Source organism: Pseudophryne corroboree, unplaced genomic scaffold (assembly GCF_028390025.1).
Source record: "Pseudophryne corroboree isolate aPseCor3 unplaced genomic scaffold, aPseCor3.hap2 scaffold_475, whole genome shotgun sequence".
Taxonomy (NCBI): Eukaryota; Metazoa; Chordata; class Amphibia; order Anura; family Myobatrachidae; genus Pseudophryne; species Pseudophryne corroboree.
In genome coordinates this window covers 297,456-310,259 of record NW_026970087.1, presented here as the reverse complement: position 1 = coordinate 310,259, position 12,804 = coordinate 297,456, and the positions used below count along the sequence as shown (strand labels likewise).

Here is a 12,804-nt window from a genome sequence, read left to right as displayed (position 1 = left end):
GGCTAGAGGAAAATCTGAGACAAAGAAATCTGACTTTTACCAGAGCTGACCAGAGGAAAGCACAAACACAGTCCCCCACTACCACAAATAATGCAGTCGAGTTTCCCACATTTGGGGAAATCACAGGGGTCAGCATACCCAGAATGCAATGAATGAACCTAACCCTGGGAGAACAATCTTCATGACCATGGTATCTCCTATGCAAAATAAGTATGATTTGGGATAGGGCTGGTGAGGGCCGCTGCTCAGGCACATCTCTGTCAAGTAAAGGAGATTCAACTGAGGCAGCACAAGGGAACTCTCATCTGGGGACAACAACTGCAGGGAGACCACATCTTTTCAGATGAACATGGGAGGGCGGAAGGCTGCCTAATACTGAAGCACCATCAAATATCAAACCATGGCCCTCATTCCGAGTTGATCGCTCGCAAGGCGATTTTAGCAGAGTTACACACGCTAAGCCGCCGCCTACTGGGAGTGAATCTTAGCTTCTTAAAATTGCGACCGATGTATTCGCAATATTGCGATTACAAACTACTTAGCAGTTTCAGAGTAGCTTCAGACTTACTCTGCATCTGCGATCAGTTCAGTGCTTGTCGTTCCTGGTTTGACGTCACAAACACTCCCAGAGTTCGCCCAGACACTCCCCCGTTTCTCCGGCCACTCCTGCGTTTTTTCCGGAAACTGTAGCGTTTTTTCCCACACGCCCATAAAACGGCCTGTTTCCGCCCAGTAACACCCATTTCCTGTCAATCACATTACGATCGCCGGAGCGAAGAAAAAGCCGTGAGTAAAAATACTTTCTTCATTGTAAAATTACTTGGCGCAGTCGCAGTGCGAATATTGCGCATGCGTACTAAGCAGAATTTCACTGCGATGCGATGAAATTTACAGAGCGAACGACTCGGAATGAGGGCCCATATGCAACAACTAGTACAAGCACTCCTGGGGGAAGGTCTGCAGCAGACGGATTTGCATACGGTGATGTAAATCCAAGCAGTGGGCCAAAGTTGACTGGAACCCTCATCTGCATATGAAAAGAGAAAAGGGGCATGCAGGGCATGGCGGCCTTTTGCAGTGCTTGGATGACCCCTAGTTCGCATTAAACACCCCCACCCTCCTTTGGTGTGGGGCTCATGTTGGCCATGCCCCATCCCCTGATGCATTCAAGCTGATTTCTTGCAGCAGCTGGGCACTGTAACAGCTCCAGAGCTGTTCTGTAAGGCAAGTAAAAGTGTGTGGGCCCTGCAGCACCACCTGTTGTTCGCATTGTGCGTTGGAAGGCACAAATTAAGCAGACGGGAGGAGAAGTCAGGATAGTGCGCAAGGGCATTCTTTTCTCTTAGTCCGGGGGCAAGGCTTCCACTTCTCTTTTCTTCAGCCGCTCCCTTCTATACCCTTGTGCACTATCCTGACTTCTCCTCCCGTCTGCTTACTTTGTGCCTTCCAATGCACAATGCAAACTACAGGTAGTGCTGCAGGGCCCACACCCTTTTACTTGCCTTACAGAGCAGCTCTGGAGCTGTTACAGTGCCCAGCTGCTGCAAGAAATCAGCTTGAATGCTCCAGGGGATGGGGCATGGCCAACATGAGCCCCACACCAAAGGAGGGTGGAGGTGTTTAATGCGAACTAGGGGTCATCCAAGCACCGCAAAAGGCCGCCATGCCCTGCACGCCCCTTTTCTCTTTTCATATGCAGATGAGGGTTGAAGCCAACTTTGACCCACTGCTTGGATGACATCACCGTATGCAAATCCGTCTTCTGCAGAACTTCCCCCAGGAATGCTTGCACTAGTTGTTGCATTTGGTTTGTTGTTTGGGGGTGCTTCAGTATTAGGCAGCCTTCTGCCCTCCCATGTTCATCTGAAAATATGTGTTCTCCCTGCAGTTGTTGTCCCCAGATGAGAGTTCCCTTGTGCTGCCTCAGTTAAATCTCCTTTACTTGACAGAGATGTGCATGAGCAGCGGCCCTCCCCAGCCCTATTCCAAATCATACTTATTTTGCATAGGAGATACCATGGTCATGAAGATTTTTCTCCCAGGGTGAGGTTCATTCATTGCATTTTGGGTATGCTGACCCCTGTGATTTCCCCAAATGTGGGAAACTCAACTGCATTATTTGTGGTAGTGGGGGACTGTGTTTGTGCTTTCCTCTGGTCAGCTCTGGTAAAAGTCAGATTTCTTTGTCTCAGATTTTCCTCTAGCCTTGTTCTTCTTTCGAGAGTTCCCTTGTGCTGCCTTAATTGGATCTCCTTCACTTTACAGGGGGGTACCCTAGCAGCGACCCTCCCCAGCTCTAGCCCAACTCCTACTTACCTGCCAGGTGAGATACTATGATCATGAAGGTGCTTCTCCCAGGGCAAGGCAAACCCATTGCACTCTGGGTGTGCTGCTCCTGCGATTTCCCCAAATGTGGGAAACTTGACTGTATAATTTGTGTTTCCCCTGGTCGGCTCTCGTATAATTCAGATCTCTTTGTCTCAGATCTCTCTCCAGCCTAGTTTGCTGTCTGTTTCCACTTCTCTTTTCTTGAGCCGCTTACTTCTATGCCCTTGCGCACTATCCTGACTTCTCCTCCTGTCTGCTTACTTTGTGCCTTCCAACGCACAATGCGAACTACAGGTAGTGCTGCAGGGCCCACACCCTTTTACTTGCCTTACAGAGCAGCTCTGGAGCTGTTACAGTGCCCAGCTGCTGCAAGAAATCAGCTTGAATGCTTCAGGGGCTGGGGCATAGCCAACATGAGCCCCACACCAAAGGAGGGTGGAGGTGTTTAATGCAAACTAGGGGTCAGCCAAGCGCCGCAAAAGGCCACCATGCCCTGCACGCCCCTTTTCTCTTTTCATATGCAGACGAGGGTTGAAGCCAACTTTGACCCACTGCTTGGATGACATCACCATATGCAAATCCATCTGCGGCAGGCCTTCCCCCAGGAATGCTTGCACTAGTTGTTGCATTTGGTTTGTTGTTTGGGGGTGCTTCAGTATTAGGCAGTCCTCTGCCCTCCCATGTTCATCTGAAAATATATGTTCTCCCTGCAGTTGTTGTCCCAAGATGAGAGTTCCCTTGTGCTGCCTCAGTTGAATCTCCTTTACTTGACAGAGATGTGCATGAGCAGCGGCCCTCCCCAGCCCTATTCCAAATCATACTTATTTTGCATAGGAGATACCATGGTCATGAAGATTTTTCTCCCAGGGTGAGGTTCATTCATTGCATTTTGGGTATGCTGACCCCTGTGATTTCCCCAAATGTGGGAAACTTGACTGCATTATTTGTGGTAGTGGGAGACTGTGTTTGTGCTTTCCTCTGGTCAGCTCTGGTAAAAGTCAGATTTCTTTGTCTCAGATCTTCCTCTAGCCTTGTTCTTCTTTCGAGAGTTCCCTGGTGCTGCCTCAGTTGGATCTCCTTCACTTCACAGGGGGGAACCCGAGCAGCGACCCTCCCCAGCTCTAGCCCAACTCCTACTTACCTGCCAGGTGAGATACTATGATCATGAAGGTGCTTCTCCCAGGGCAAGGTTCAACCATTGCACTCTGGGTGTGCTGCTCCTGCGATTTCCCCAAATGTGGGAAACGTGACTGCATAATTTGTGTTTCCCCTAGTCGGCTCTCGTATAATTCAGATCTCTTTGTCTCAGGTCTCTCTCCAGCCTAGTTTGCTGTCTGTTTCCACTTCTCTTTTCTTGAGCCGCTCCCTTCTATGCCCTTGCGCACTATCCTGACTTCTCCCGTCTGCTTACTTCGTGCCTTCCAACGCACAATGCGAACTACAGGTAGTGCTGCAGGGCCCACACCCTTTTACTTGCCTTACAGAGTAGCTCTGGAGCAGTTACAGTGCCCAGCTGCTGCAAGAAATCAGCTTGAATGCTTCAGGGGCTGGGGCATAGCCAACATGAGCCCCACACCGAAGGAGGGTGGAGGTGTGTAATGCGAACTAGGGGTCATCCAAGCGCTGCAAAAGGCCGCCATGCCCTGCACGCCCCTTTTCTCTTTTCATATGCAGACGAGGGTTGAAGCCAACTTTGACCCACTGCTTGGATGACATCACCATATGCAAATCCATCTGCTGCAGGCCTTCCCCCAGGAATGCTTGCACTAGTTGTTGCATTTGGTTTGTTGTTTGGGGGTGCTTCAGTATTAGGCAGCCTTCTGCCCTCACATGTTCATCTGAAAATATGTGTTCTCCCTGCAGTTGTTGTCCCCAGATGAGAGTTCCCTTGTGCTGCCTCAGTTGAATCTCCTTTACTTGACAGAGATGTGCCTGAGCAGCGGCCCTCCCCAGCCCTATCCCAAATCATACTTATTTTGCATAGGCGATACCATGGTCATGAAGATTGTTCTCCCAAGGTGAGGTTCATTCATTGCATTCTGGGTATGCTGACCCCTGTGATTTCCCCAAATGTGGGAAACTCGACTGCATTATTTGTGGTAGTGGGGGACTGTGTTTGTGCTTTCCTCTGGTCAGCTCTGGAAAAAGTCAGATTTCTTTGTCTCAGATCTTCCTCTAGCCTTGTTCTTCTTTCGAGAGTTCCCTTGTGCTGCCTCAGTTGGATCTCTTTCACTTGACAGGGGGGTGCCCGAACAGCGACCCTCCCCAGCTCTAGCCCAACTCCTACTTACCTGCCAGGTGAGATACTATGATCATGAAGGTGCTTCTCCCAGGGCAAGGCTCACCCATTGCACTCTGGGTGTGCTGCCCCTGCGATTTCCCCAAATGTGGGAAACTTGACTGCATAATTTGTGTTTCCCCTGGTCGGCTCTCGTATAATTCAGATCTCTTTGTCTCAGGTCTCTCTCCAGCCTAGTTTGCTGTCTGTTTCCACTTCTCTTTTCTTGAGCCGCTCCCTTCTATGCCCTTGCGCACTATCCTGACTTCTCCTCCTGTCTGCTTACTTTGTGCCTTCCAACGCACAATGCGATCTACAGGTAGTGCTGCAGGGCCCAGACCCTTTTACTTGCCTTACAGAGCAGCTCTGGAGCTGTTACAGTGCCCAGCTGCTGCAAGAAATCAGCTTGAATGCTTCAGGGGCTGGGGCATAGCCAACATGAGCCCCACACCAAAGGAGGGTGGAGGTGTTTAATGCAAACTAGGGGTCAGCCAAGCGCCGCAAAAGGCCACCATGCCCTGCACGCCCCTTTTCTCTTTTCATATGCAGACGAGGGTTGAAGCCAACTTTGACCCACTGCTTGGATGACATCACCATATGCAAATCCATCTGCGGCAGGCCTTCCCCCAGGAATGCTTGCACTAGTTGTTGCATTTGGTTTGTTGTTTGGGGGTGCTTCAGTATTAGGCAGCCTTCTGCCCTCCCATGTTCATCTGAAAATATATGTTCTCCCTGCAGTTGTTGTCCCAAGATGAGAGTTCCCTTGTGCTGCCTCAGTTGAATCTCCTTTACTTGACAGAGATGTGCATGAGCAGCGGCCCTCCCCAGCCCTATTCCAAATCATACTTATTTTGCATAGGAGATACCATGGTCATGAAGATTTTTCTCCCAGGGTGAGGTTCATTCATTGCATTTTGGGTATGCTGACCCCTGTGATTTCCCCAAATGTGGGAAACTTGACTGCATTATTTGTGGTAGTGGGAGACTGTGTTTGTGCTTTCCTCTGGTCAGCTCTGGTAAAAGTCAGATTTCTTTGTCTCAGATTTTCCTTTAGCCTTGTTCTTCTTTCGAGAGTTCCCTTGTGCTGCCTCAGTTGGATCTCCTTCACTTTACAGGGGGGTACCCGAGCAGCGACCCTCCCCAGCTCTAGCCCAACTCCTACTTACCTGCCAGGTGAGATACTATGATCATGAAGGTGCTTCTCCCAGGGCAAGGCTCACCCATTGTACTCTGGGTGTGCTGCTCCTGCGATTTCCCCAAATGTGGGAAACTTGACTGCATAATTTGTGTTTCCCCTGGTCGGCTCTCGTATAATTCAGATCTCTTTGTCTCAGGTCTCTCTCCAGCCTAGTTTGCTGTCTGTTTCCACTTCTCTTTTCTTCAGCCGCTCCCTTCTATACCCTTGTGCACTATCCTGACTTCTCCTCCCGTCTGCTTACTTTGTGCCTTCCAATGCACAATGCAAACTACAGGTAGTGCTGCAGGGCCCACACCCTTTTACTTGCCTTACAGAGCAGCTCTGGAGCTGTTGCAGTGCCAAGCTGCTGCAAGAAATCAGCTTGAATGCTTCAGGGGCTGGGGCATAGCCAACATGAGCCCCACACCGAAGAAGGGTGGAGGTGTTTAATGCAAACTAGGGGTCAGACAAGCGCAGCAAAAGGCCACCATGCCCTGCACGCCCCTTTTCTGTTTTCATATGCAGACGAGGGTTGAAGCCAACTTTGACCCACTGCTTGGATGACATCACCATATGCAAATCCATCTGCGGCAGGCCTTCCCCCAGGAATGCTTGCACTAGTTGTTGCATTTGGTTTGTTGTTTGGGGGTGCTTCAGTATTAGGCAGCCGTCTGCCCTCCCATGTTCATCTGAAAATATGTGTTCTCCCTGCAGTTGTTGTCCCTAGATGAGAGTTCCCTTGTGCTGCCTCAGTTGAATCTCCTTAACTTGACAGAGATGTGCCTGAGCAGCGGCCCTCCCCAGCTCTATCCCAAATCATACTTATTTTGCATAGGAGATACCATGGTCATGAAGATTATTCTCCCAGGGTGAGGTTCATTCATTGCATTCTGGGTATGCTGACCCCTGTGATTTCCCCAAATGTGGGAAACTCGACTGCTTTATTTGTGGTAGTGGGGGACTGTGTTTGTGTTTTCCTCTGGTCAGCTCTGGTAAAAGTCAGATTTCTTTGTTTCAGAGCCTTGTTCTTCTTTTGAGAGTTCCCTTGTGCTGCCTCAGTTGGATCTCCTTCACTTGACAGGGGGGTGCCCGAGCAGAGACCCTCCCCAGCTCTAGCCCAACTCCTACTTACCTGCCAGGTGAGATACTATGATCATGAAGGTGCTTCTCCCAGGGCAAGGCTCACCCATTGCACTCTGGGTGTGCTGCCCCTGCGATTTCCCCAAATGTGGGAAACTTGACTGCATAATTTGTGTTTCCCCTGGTCGGCTCTCGTATAATTCAGATCTCTTTGTCTCAGGTCTCTCTCCAGCCTAGTTTGCTGTCTGTTTCCACTTCTCTTTTCTTCAGCCGCTCCCTTCTATACCCTTGTGCACTATCCTGACTTCTCCTCCCGTCTGCTTACTTTGTGCCTTCCAATGCACAATGCAAACTACAGGTAGTGCTGCAGGGCCCACACCCTTTTACTTGCCTTACAGAGCAGCTCTGGAGCTGTTACAGTGCCCAGCTGCTGCAAGAAATCTGCTTGAATGCTTCAGGGGATGGGGCATGGCCAACATGAGCCCCACACCAAAGGAGGGTGGAGGTGTTTAATGCGAACTAGGGGTCATCCAAGCACCGCAAAAGGCCGCCATGCCCTGCACGCCCCTTTTCTCTTTTCATATGCAGATGAGGGTTGAAGCCAACTTTGACCCACTGCTTGTATGACATCACCGTATGCAAATCCGTCTTCTGCAGAACTTCCCCCAGGAATGCTTGCACTAGTTGTTGCATTTGGTTTGTTGTTTGGGGGTGCTTCAGTATTAGGCAGCCTTCTGCCCTCCCATGTTCATCTGAAAATATGTGTTCTCCCTGCAGTTGTTGTCCCCAGATGAGAGTTCCCTTGTGCTGCCTCAGTTGAATCTCCTTTACTTGACAGAGATGTGCCAGAGCAGCGGCCCTCCCCAGCCCTATTCCAAATCATACTTATTTTGCATAGGAGATACCATGGTCATGAAGATTGTTCTCCCAGGGTGAGGTTCATTCATTGCATTTTGGGTATGCTGACCCCTGTGATTTCCCCAAATGTGGGAAACTCAACTGCATTATTTGTGGTAGTGGGGGACTGTGTTTGTGCTTTCCTCTGGTCAGCTCTGGTAAAAGTCAGATTTCTTTGTCTCAGATTTTCCTCTTGCCTTGTTCTTCTTTCGAGAGTTCCCTTGTGCTGCCTCAGTTGGATCTCCTTCACTTGACAGGGGGGTACCCGAGCAGCGACCCTCCCCAGCTCTAGCCCAACTCCTACTTACCTGCCAGGTGAGATACTATGATCATGAAGGTGCTTCTCCCAGGGCAAGGCTCACCCATTGCACTCTGGGTGTGCTGCTCCTGCGATTTCCCCAAATGTGGGAAACTTGACTGCATAATTTGTGTTTCCCCTGGTCGGCTCTCGTATAATTCAGATCTCTTTGTCTCTCTCCAGCCTAGTTTGCTGTCTGTTTCCACTTCTCTTTTCTTCAGCCGCTCCCTTCTATACCCTTGTGCACTATCCTGACTTCTCCTCCCGTCTGCTTACTTTGTGCCTTCCAATGCACAATGCAAACTACAGGTAGTGCTGCAGGGCCCACACCCTTTTACTTGCCTTACAGAGCAGCTCTGGAGCTGTTACAGTGCCCAGCTGCTGCAAGAAATCAGCTTGAATGCTTCAGGGGCTGGGGCATAGCCAACATGAGCCCCACACCGAAGGAGGGTGGAGGTGTTTAATGCAAACTAGGGGTCGGTCAAGCGCCGCAAAAGGCCACCATGCCCTGCACGCCCCTTTTCTGTTTTCATATGCAGACGAGGGTTGAAGCCAACTTTGACCCACTGCTTGGATGACATCACCATATGCAAATCCATCTGCGGCAGGCCTTCCCCCAGGAATGCTTGCACTAGTTGTTGCATTTGGTTTGTTGTTTGGGGGTGCTTCAGTATTATTCAGCCTTCTGCTCCACCCTCCTTTGGTGTGGGGCTCATGTTGGCCATGTCCCATCCCCTGAAGCATTCAAGCAGATTTCTTGCAGCAGCTGGGCACTGTAACAGCTCCAGAGCTGCTCTGTAAGGCAAGTAAAAGGGTGTGGGCCCTGCAGCACTACCTGTAGTTTGCATTGTGCATTGGAAGGCACAAAGTAAGCAGACGGGAGGAGAAGTCAGGATAGTGCACAAGGGTATAGAAGGGAGCGGCTGAAGAAAAGAGAAGTGGAAACAGACAGCAAACTAGGCTGGAGAGAGACCTGAGACAAAGAGATCTGAATTATACGAGAGCCGACGAGGGGAAACACAAATTATGCAGTCAAGTTTCCCACATTTGGGGAAATCGCAGGAGCAGCACACCCAGAGTACAATGGGTGAGCCTTGCCCTGGGAGAAGCACCTTCATGATCATAGTATCTCACCTGGCAGGTAAGTAGGAGTTGGGCTAGAGCTGGGGAGGGTCGCTGCTCGGGTACCCCCCTGTAAAGTGAAGGAGATCCAACAAAGGCAGCACAAGGGAACTCTCGAAAGAAGAACAAGGCTAGAGGAAAATGTGAGACAAAGAAATCTGACTTTTACTAGAGCTGACCAGAGGAAAGCACAAACACAGTCCCCCACTACCACAAATAATGCAGTTGAGTTTCCCACATTTGGGGAAATCACAGGGGTCAGCATACCCAAAATGCAATGAATGAACCTCACCCTGGGAGAAAAATCTTCATGACCATGGTATCTCCTATGCAAAATAAGTATGATTTGGAATAGGCTGGGGAGGGCCGCTGCTCATGCACATCTCTGTCAAGTAAAGGAGATTCAACTGAGGCAGCACAAGGGAACTCTCATCTGGGGACAACAACTGCAGGGAGAACATATATTTTCAGATGAACATGGGAGTCCAGAAAGCTGCCTAATACTGAAGCACCCCCAAACAACAAACCAAATGCAACAACTAGTGCAAGCATTCCTGGGGGAAGGCCTGCCGCAGATGGATTTGCATATGGTGATGTCATCCAAGCAGTGGGTCAAAGTTGGCTTCAACCCTCGTCTGCATATGAAAAGAGAAAAGGGGCGTGCAGGGCATGGTGGCCTTTTGCGGCACTTGGCTGACCCCTAGTTTGCATTAAACACCTCCACCCTCCTTTGGTGTGGGGCTCATGTTGGCTATGCCCCAGCCCCTGAAGCATTCAAGCTGATTTCTTGCAGCAGCTGGGCACTGTAACAGCTCCAGAGCTGCTCTGTAAGGCAAGTAAAAGGGTGTGGGCCCTGCAGCACTACCTGTAGTTCGCATTGTGCGTTGGAAGGCACAAAGTAAGCAGACAGGAGGAGAAGTCAGGATAGTGCGCAAGGGCATAGAAGGGAGCGGCTCAAGAAAAGAGAAGTGGAAACAGACAGCAAACTAGGCTGGAGAGAGACCTGAGACAAAGAGATCTGAATTATACGAGAGCCGACCAGGGGAAACACATATTATGCAGTCAAGTTTCCCACATTTGGGGAAATCGCAGGAGCAGCACACCTAGAGTGCAATGGGTGAGCCTTGCCCTGGGAGAAGCACCTTCATGATCATAGTATCTCACCTGGCAGGTAAGTAGGAGTTGGGCTAGAGCTGGGGAGGATCGCTGCTCGGGTACCCCCCTGTAAACTGAAGGAGATCCAACTGAGGCAGCACAAGGGAACTCTCGAAAGAAGAACAAGGCTAGAGGAAAATCTGAGACAAAGAAATCTGACTTTTACCAGAGCTGACCAGAGGAAAGCACAAACACAGTCCCCCACTACCACAAATAATGCAGTCAAGTTTCCCACATTTGGGGAAATCACAGGGGTCAGCATACCCAAAATGCAATGAATGAACCTCACCCTGGGAGAACAATCTTCATGACCATGGTATCTCCTATGCAAAATAAGTATGATTTGGAATAGGGCTGGGGAGGGCCGCTGCTCATGCACATCTCTGTCAAGTAAAGGAGATTCAACTGAGGCAGCACAAGGGAACTCTCATCTGGGGACAACAACTGCAGGGAGAACACATATTTTCAGATGAACATGGGAGGGCAGAATGCTGCCTAATACTGAAGCACCCCCAAACAACAAACCAAATGCAACAACTAGTGCAAGCATTCCTGGGGGAAGTTCTGCAGAAGACGGATTTGCATACGGTGATGTCATCCAAGCAGTGGGTCAAAGTTGGCTTCAACCCTCATCTGCATATGAAAAGAGAAAAGGAGCGTGCAGGGCATGGCGGCCTTTTGCAGTGCTTGGATGACCCCTAGTTCGCATTAAACACCTCCACCCTCCTTTGGTGTGGGGCTCATGTTGGCCATGCCCCATCCCCTGAAGCATTCAAGCTGATTTCTTGCAGCAGCTGGGCACTGTAACATCTCCAGAGCTGCTCTGTAAGGCAAGTAAAAGGGTGTGGGCCTTGCAGCACTACCTGTAGTTTGCATTGTGCATTGGAAGGCACAAAGTAAGCAGACGGGAGGAGAAGTCAGGATAGTGCACAAGGGTATAGAAGGGAGCGGCTGAAGAAAAGAGAAGTGGAAACAGACAGCAAACTAGGTTGGAGAGAGACCTGAGACAAAGAGATCTGAATTACACGAGAGCCGACCAGGGGAAACACAAATTATGCAGTCAAGTTTCCCACATTTGGGGAAATCGCAGGGGCAGCACACCCAGAGTGCAATGGGTGAGCCTTGCCCTGGGAGAAGCACCTTCATGATCATAGTATCTCACCTGGCAGGTAAGTAGGAGTTGGGCTAGAGCTGGGGAGGGTCTCTGCTTGGGCACCCCCCTGTCAAGTGAAGGAGATCCAACTGAGGCAGCACAAGGGAACTCTCGAAAGAAGAACAAGGCTAGAGGAAGATCTGAACAAAGAAATCTGACTTTTACCAGAGCTGACCAGAGGAAAACACAAACACAGTCCCCCACTACCACAAATAAAGCAGTCGAGTTTCCCACATTTGGGGAAATCACAGGGGTCAGCATACCCATAATGCAATGAATGAACCTCACCCTGGGAGAATAATCTTCATGACCATGGTATCTCCTATGCAAAATAAGTATGATTTGGGATAGAGCTGGGGAGGGCCGCTGCTCAGGCACATCTCTGTCAAGTAAAGGAGATTCAACTGAGGCAGCACAAGGGAACTCTCATCTGGGGACAACAACTGCAGGGAGAACACATATTTTCAGATGAACATGGGAGGGCAGAAGGCTGCCTAATACTGAAGCACCCCCAAACAACAAACCAAATGCAACAACTAGTGCAAGCATTCCTGGGGGAAGTTCTGCAGAAGACGGATTTGCATACGGTGATGTCATCCAAGCAGTGGGTCAAAGTTGGCTTCAACCCTCATCTGCATATGAAAAGAGAAAAGGGGCGTGCAGGGCATGGTGGCCTTTTGCGGCGCTTGGCTGACCCCTAGTTTGCATTAAACACCTCCACCCTCCTTTGGTGTGGGGCTCATGTTGGCTATGCCCCAGCCCCTGAAGCATTCAAGCTGATTTCTTGCAGCAGCTGGGCACTGTAACAGCTCCAGAGCTGCTCTGTAAGGCAAGTAAAAGGGTGTGGGCCCTGCAGCACTACCTGTAGTTTGCATTGTGCATTGGAAGGCACAAAGTAAGCAGACGGGAGGAGAAGTCAGGATAGTGCACAAGGGTATAGAAGGGAGCGGCTGAAGAAAAGAGAAGTGGAAACAGACAGCAAACTAGGCTGGAGAGAGACCTGAGACAAAGAGATCTGAATTATACGAGAGCCGACGAGGGGAAACACAAATTATGCAGTCAAGTTTCCCACATTTGGGGAAATCGCAGGAGCAGCACACCCAGAGTGCAATGGTTGAGCCTTGCCCTGGGAGAAGCACCTTCATGATCATAGTATCTCACCTGGCAGGTAAGTAGGAGTTGGGCTAGAGCTGGGGAGGGTCGCTGCTCGGGTTCCCCCCTGTGAAGTGAAGGAGATCCAACTGAGGCAGCACCAGGGAACTCTCGAAAGAAGAACAAGGCTAGAGGAAGATCTGAGACAAAGAAATCTGACTTTT

General features: G+C 50.1%; 17 non-coding genes and 3 pseudogenes across 17 annotated transcripts; 12 read left to right on the top strand and 8 right to left on the bottom strand.

Annotated features, from left to right (window-relative positions):
- Positions 1–50: 50 nt before the first annotated feature.
- LOC135028160 (U1 spliceosomal RNA) lies at positions 51–214 on the bottom strand. Its single transcript, XR_010224512.1, has one exon. It is a non-coding gene; the product is annotated as a U1 spliceosomal RNA (small nuclear RNA).
- Positions 215–1,992: 1,778 nt separating this feature from the next.
- Positions 1,993–2,156, top strand: LOC135028428 (U1 spliceosomal RNA). Its single transcript, XR_010224738.1, has one exon. It is a non-coding gene; the product is annotated as a U1 spliceosomal RNA (small nuclear RNA).
- Positions 2,157–2,308: 152 nt separating this feature from the next.
- LOC135028347 (U1 spliceosomal RNA) lies at positions 2,309–2,471 on the top strand. The gene has a single exon (XR_010224679.1). It is a non-coding gene; the product is annotated as a U1 spliceosomal RNA (small nuclear RNA).
- A 674-nt stretch (positions 2,472–3,145) lies between these two features.
- Positions 3,146–3,309, top strand: LOC135028212 (U1 spliceosomal RNA). Its single transcript, XR_010224562.1, has one exon. It is a non-coding gene; the product is annotated as a U1 spliceosomal RNA (small nuclear RNA).
- Positions 3,310–3,461: 152 nt separating this feature from the next.
- Positions 3,462–3,596, top strand: LOC135028379 (U1 spliceosomal RNA; annotated as a pseudogene).
- A 699-nt stretch (positions 3,597–4,295) lies between these two features.
- On the top strand, positions 4,296–4,459 carry LOC135028198 (U1 spliceosomal RNA). Its single transcript, XR_010224547.1, has one exon. It is a non-coding gene; the product is annotated as a U1 spliceosomal RNA (small nuclear RNA).
- A 152-nt stretch (positions 4,460–4,611) lies between these two features.
- On the top strand, positions 4,612–4,774 carry LOC135028253 (U1 spliceosomal RNA). Its single transcript, XR_010224602.1, has one exon. It is a non-coding gene; the product is annotated as a U1 spliceosomal RNA (small nuclear RNA).
- A 674-nt stretch (positions 4,775–5,448) lies between these two features.
- Positions 5,449–5,612, top strand: LOC135028211 (U1 spliceosomal RNA). The gene has a single exon (XR_010224561.1). It is a non-coding gene; the product is annotated as a U1 spliceosomal RNA (small nuclear RNA).
- A 152-nt stretch (positions 5,613–5,764) lies between these two features.
- On the top strand, positions 5,765–5,927 carry LOC135028299 (U1 spliceosomal RNA). The gene has a single exon (XR_010224647.1). It is a non-coding gene; the product is annotated as a U1 spliceosomal RNA (small nuclear RNA).
- A 674-nt stretch (positions 5,928–6,601) lies between these two features.
- Positions 6,602–6,765, top strand: LOC135028189 (U1 spliceosomal RNA). Its single transcript, XR_010224539.1, has one exon. It is a non-coding gene; the product is annotated as a U1 spliceosomal RNA (small nuclear RNA).
- Positions 6,766–6,907: 142 nt separating this feature from the next.
- LOC135028252 (U1 spliceosomal RNA) lies at positions 6,908–7,070 on the top strand. The gene has a single exon (XR_010224601.1). It is a non-coding gene; the product is annotated as a U1 spliceosomal RNA (small nuclear RNA).
- A 674-nt stretch (positions 7,071–7,744) lies between these two features.
- LOC135028440 (U1 spliceosomal RNA) lies at positions 7,745–7,908 on the top strand. The gene has a single exon (XR_010224750.1). It is a non-coding gene; the product is annotated as a U1 spliceosomal RNA (small nuclear RNA).
- A 152-nt stretch (positions 7,909–8,060) lies between these two features.
- Positions 8,061–8,223, top strand: LOC135028276 (U1 spliceosomal RNA). Its single transcript, XR_010224625.1, has one exon. It is a non-coding gene; the product is annotated as a U1 spliceosomal RNA (small nuclear RNA).
- An 848-nt stretch (positions 8,224–9,071) lies between these two features.
- On the bottom strand, positions 9,072–9,207 carry LOC135028319 (U1 spliceosomal RNA; annotated as a pseudogene).
- Positions 9,208–9,359: 152 nt separating this feature from the next.
- On the bottom strand, positions 9,360–9,523 carry LOC135028427 (U1 spliceosomal RNA). The gene has a single exon (XR_010224737.1). It is a non-coding gene; the product is annotated as a U1 spliceosomal RNA (small nuclear RNA).
- Positions 9,524–10,196: 673 nt separating this feature from the next.
- On the bottom strand, positions 10,197–10,359 carry LOC135028373 (U1 spliceosomal RNA). The gene has a single exon (XR_010224694.1). It is a non-coding gene; the product is annotated as a U1 spliceosomal RNA (small nuclear RNA).
- A 152-nt stretch (positions 10,360–10,511) lies between these two features.
- LOC135028149 (U1 spliceosomal RNA) lies at positions 10,512–10,675 on the bottom strand. The gene has a single exon (XR_010224501.1). It is a non-coding gene; the product is annotated as a U1 spliceosomal RNA (small nuclear RNA).
- A 674-nt stretch (positions 10,676–11,349) lies between these two features.
- LOC135028232 (U1 spliceosomal RNA) lies at positions 11,350–11,512 on the bottom strand. The gene has a single exon (XR_010224581.1). It is a non-coding gene; the product is annotated as a U1 spliceosomal RNA (small nuclear RNA).
- Positions 11,513–11,663: 151 nt separating this feature from the next.
- Positions 11,664–11,827, bottom strand: LOC135028193 (U1 spliceosomal RNA). The gene has a single exon (XR_010224543.1). It is a non-coding gene; the product is annotated as a U1 spliceosomal RNA (small nuclear RNA).
- Positions 11,828–12,528: 701 nt separating this feature from the next.
- On the bottom strand, positions 12,529–12,664 carry LOC135028342 (U1 spliceosomal RNA; annotated as a pseudogene).
- Positions 12,665–12,804: the final 140 nt, after the last annotated feature.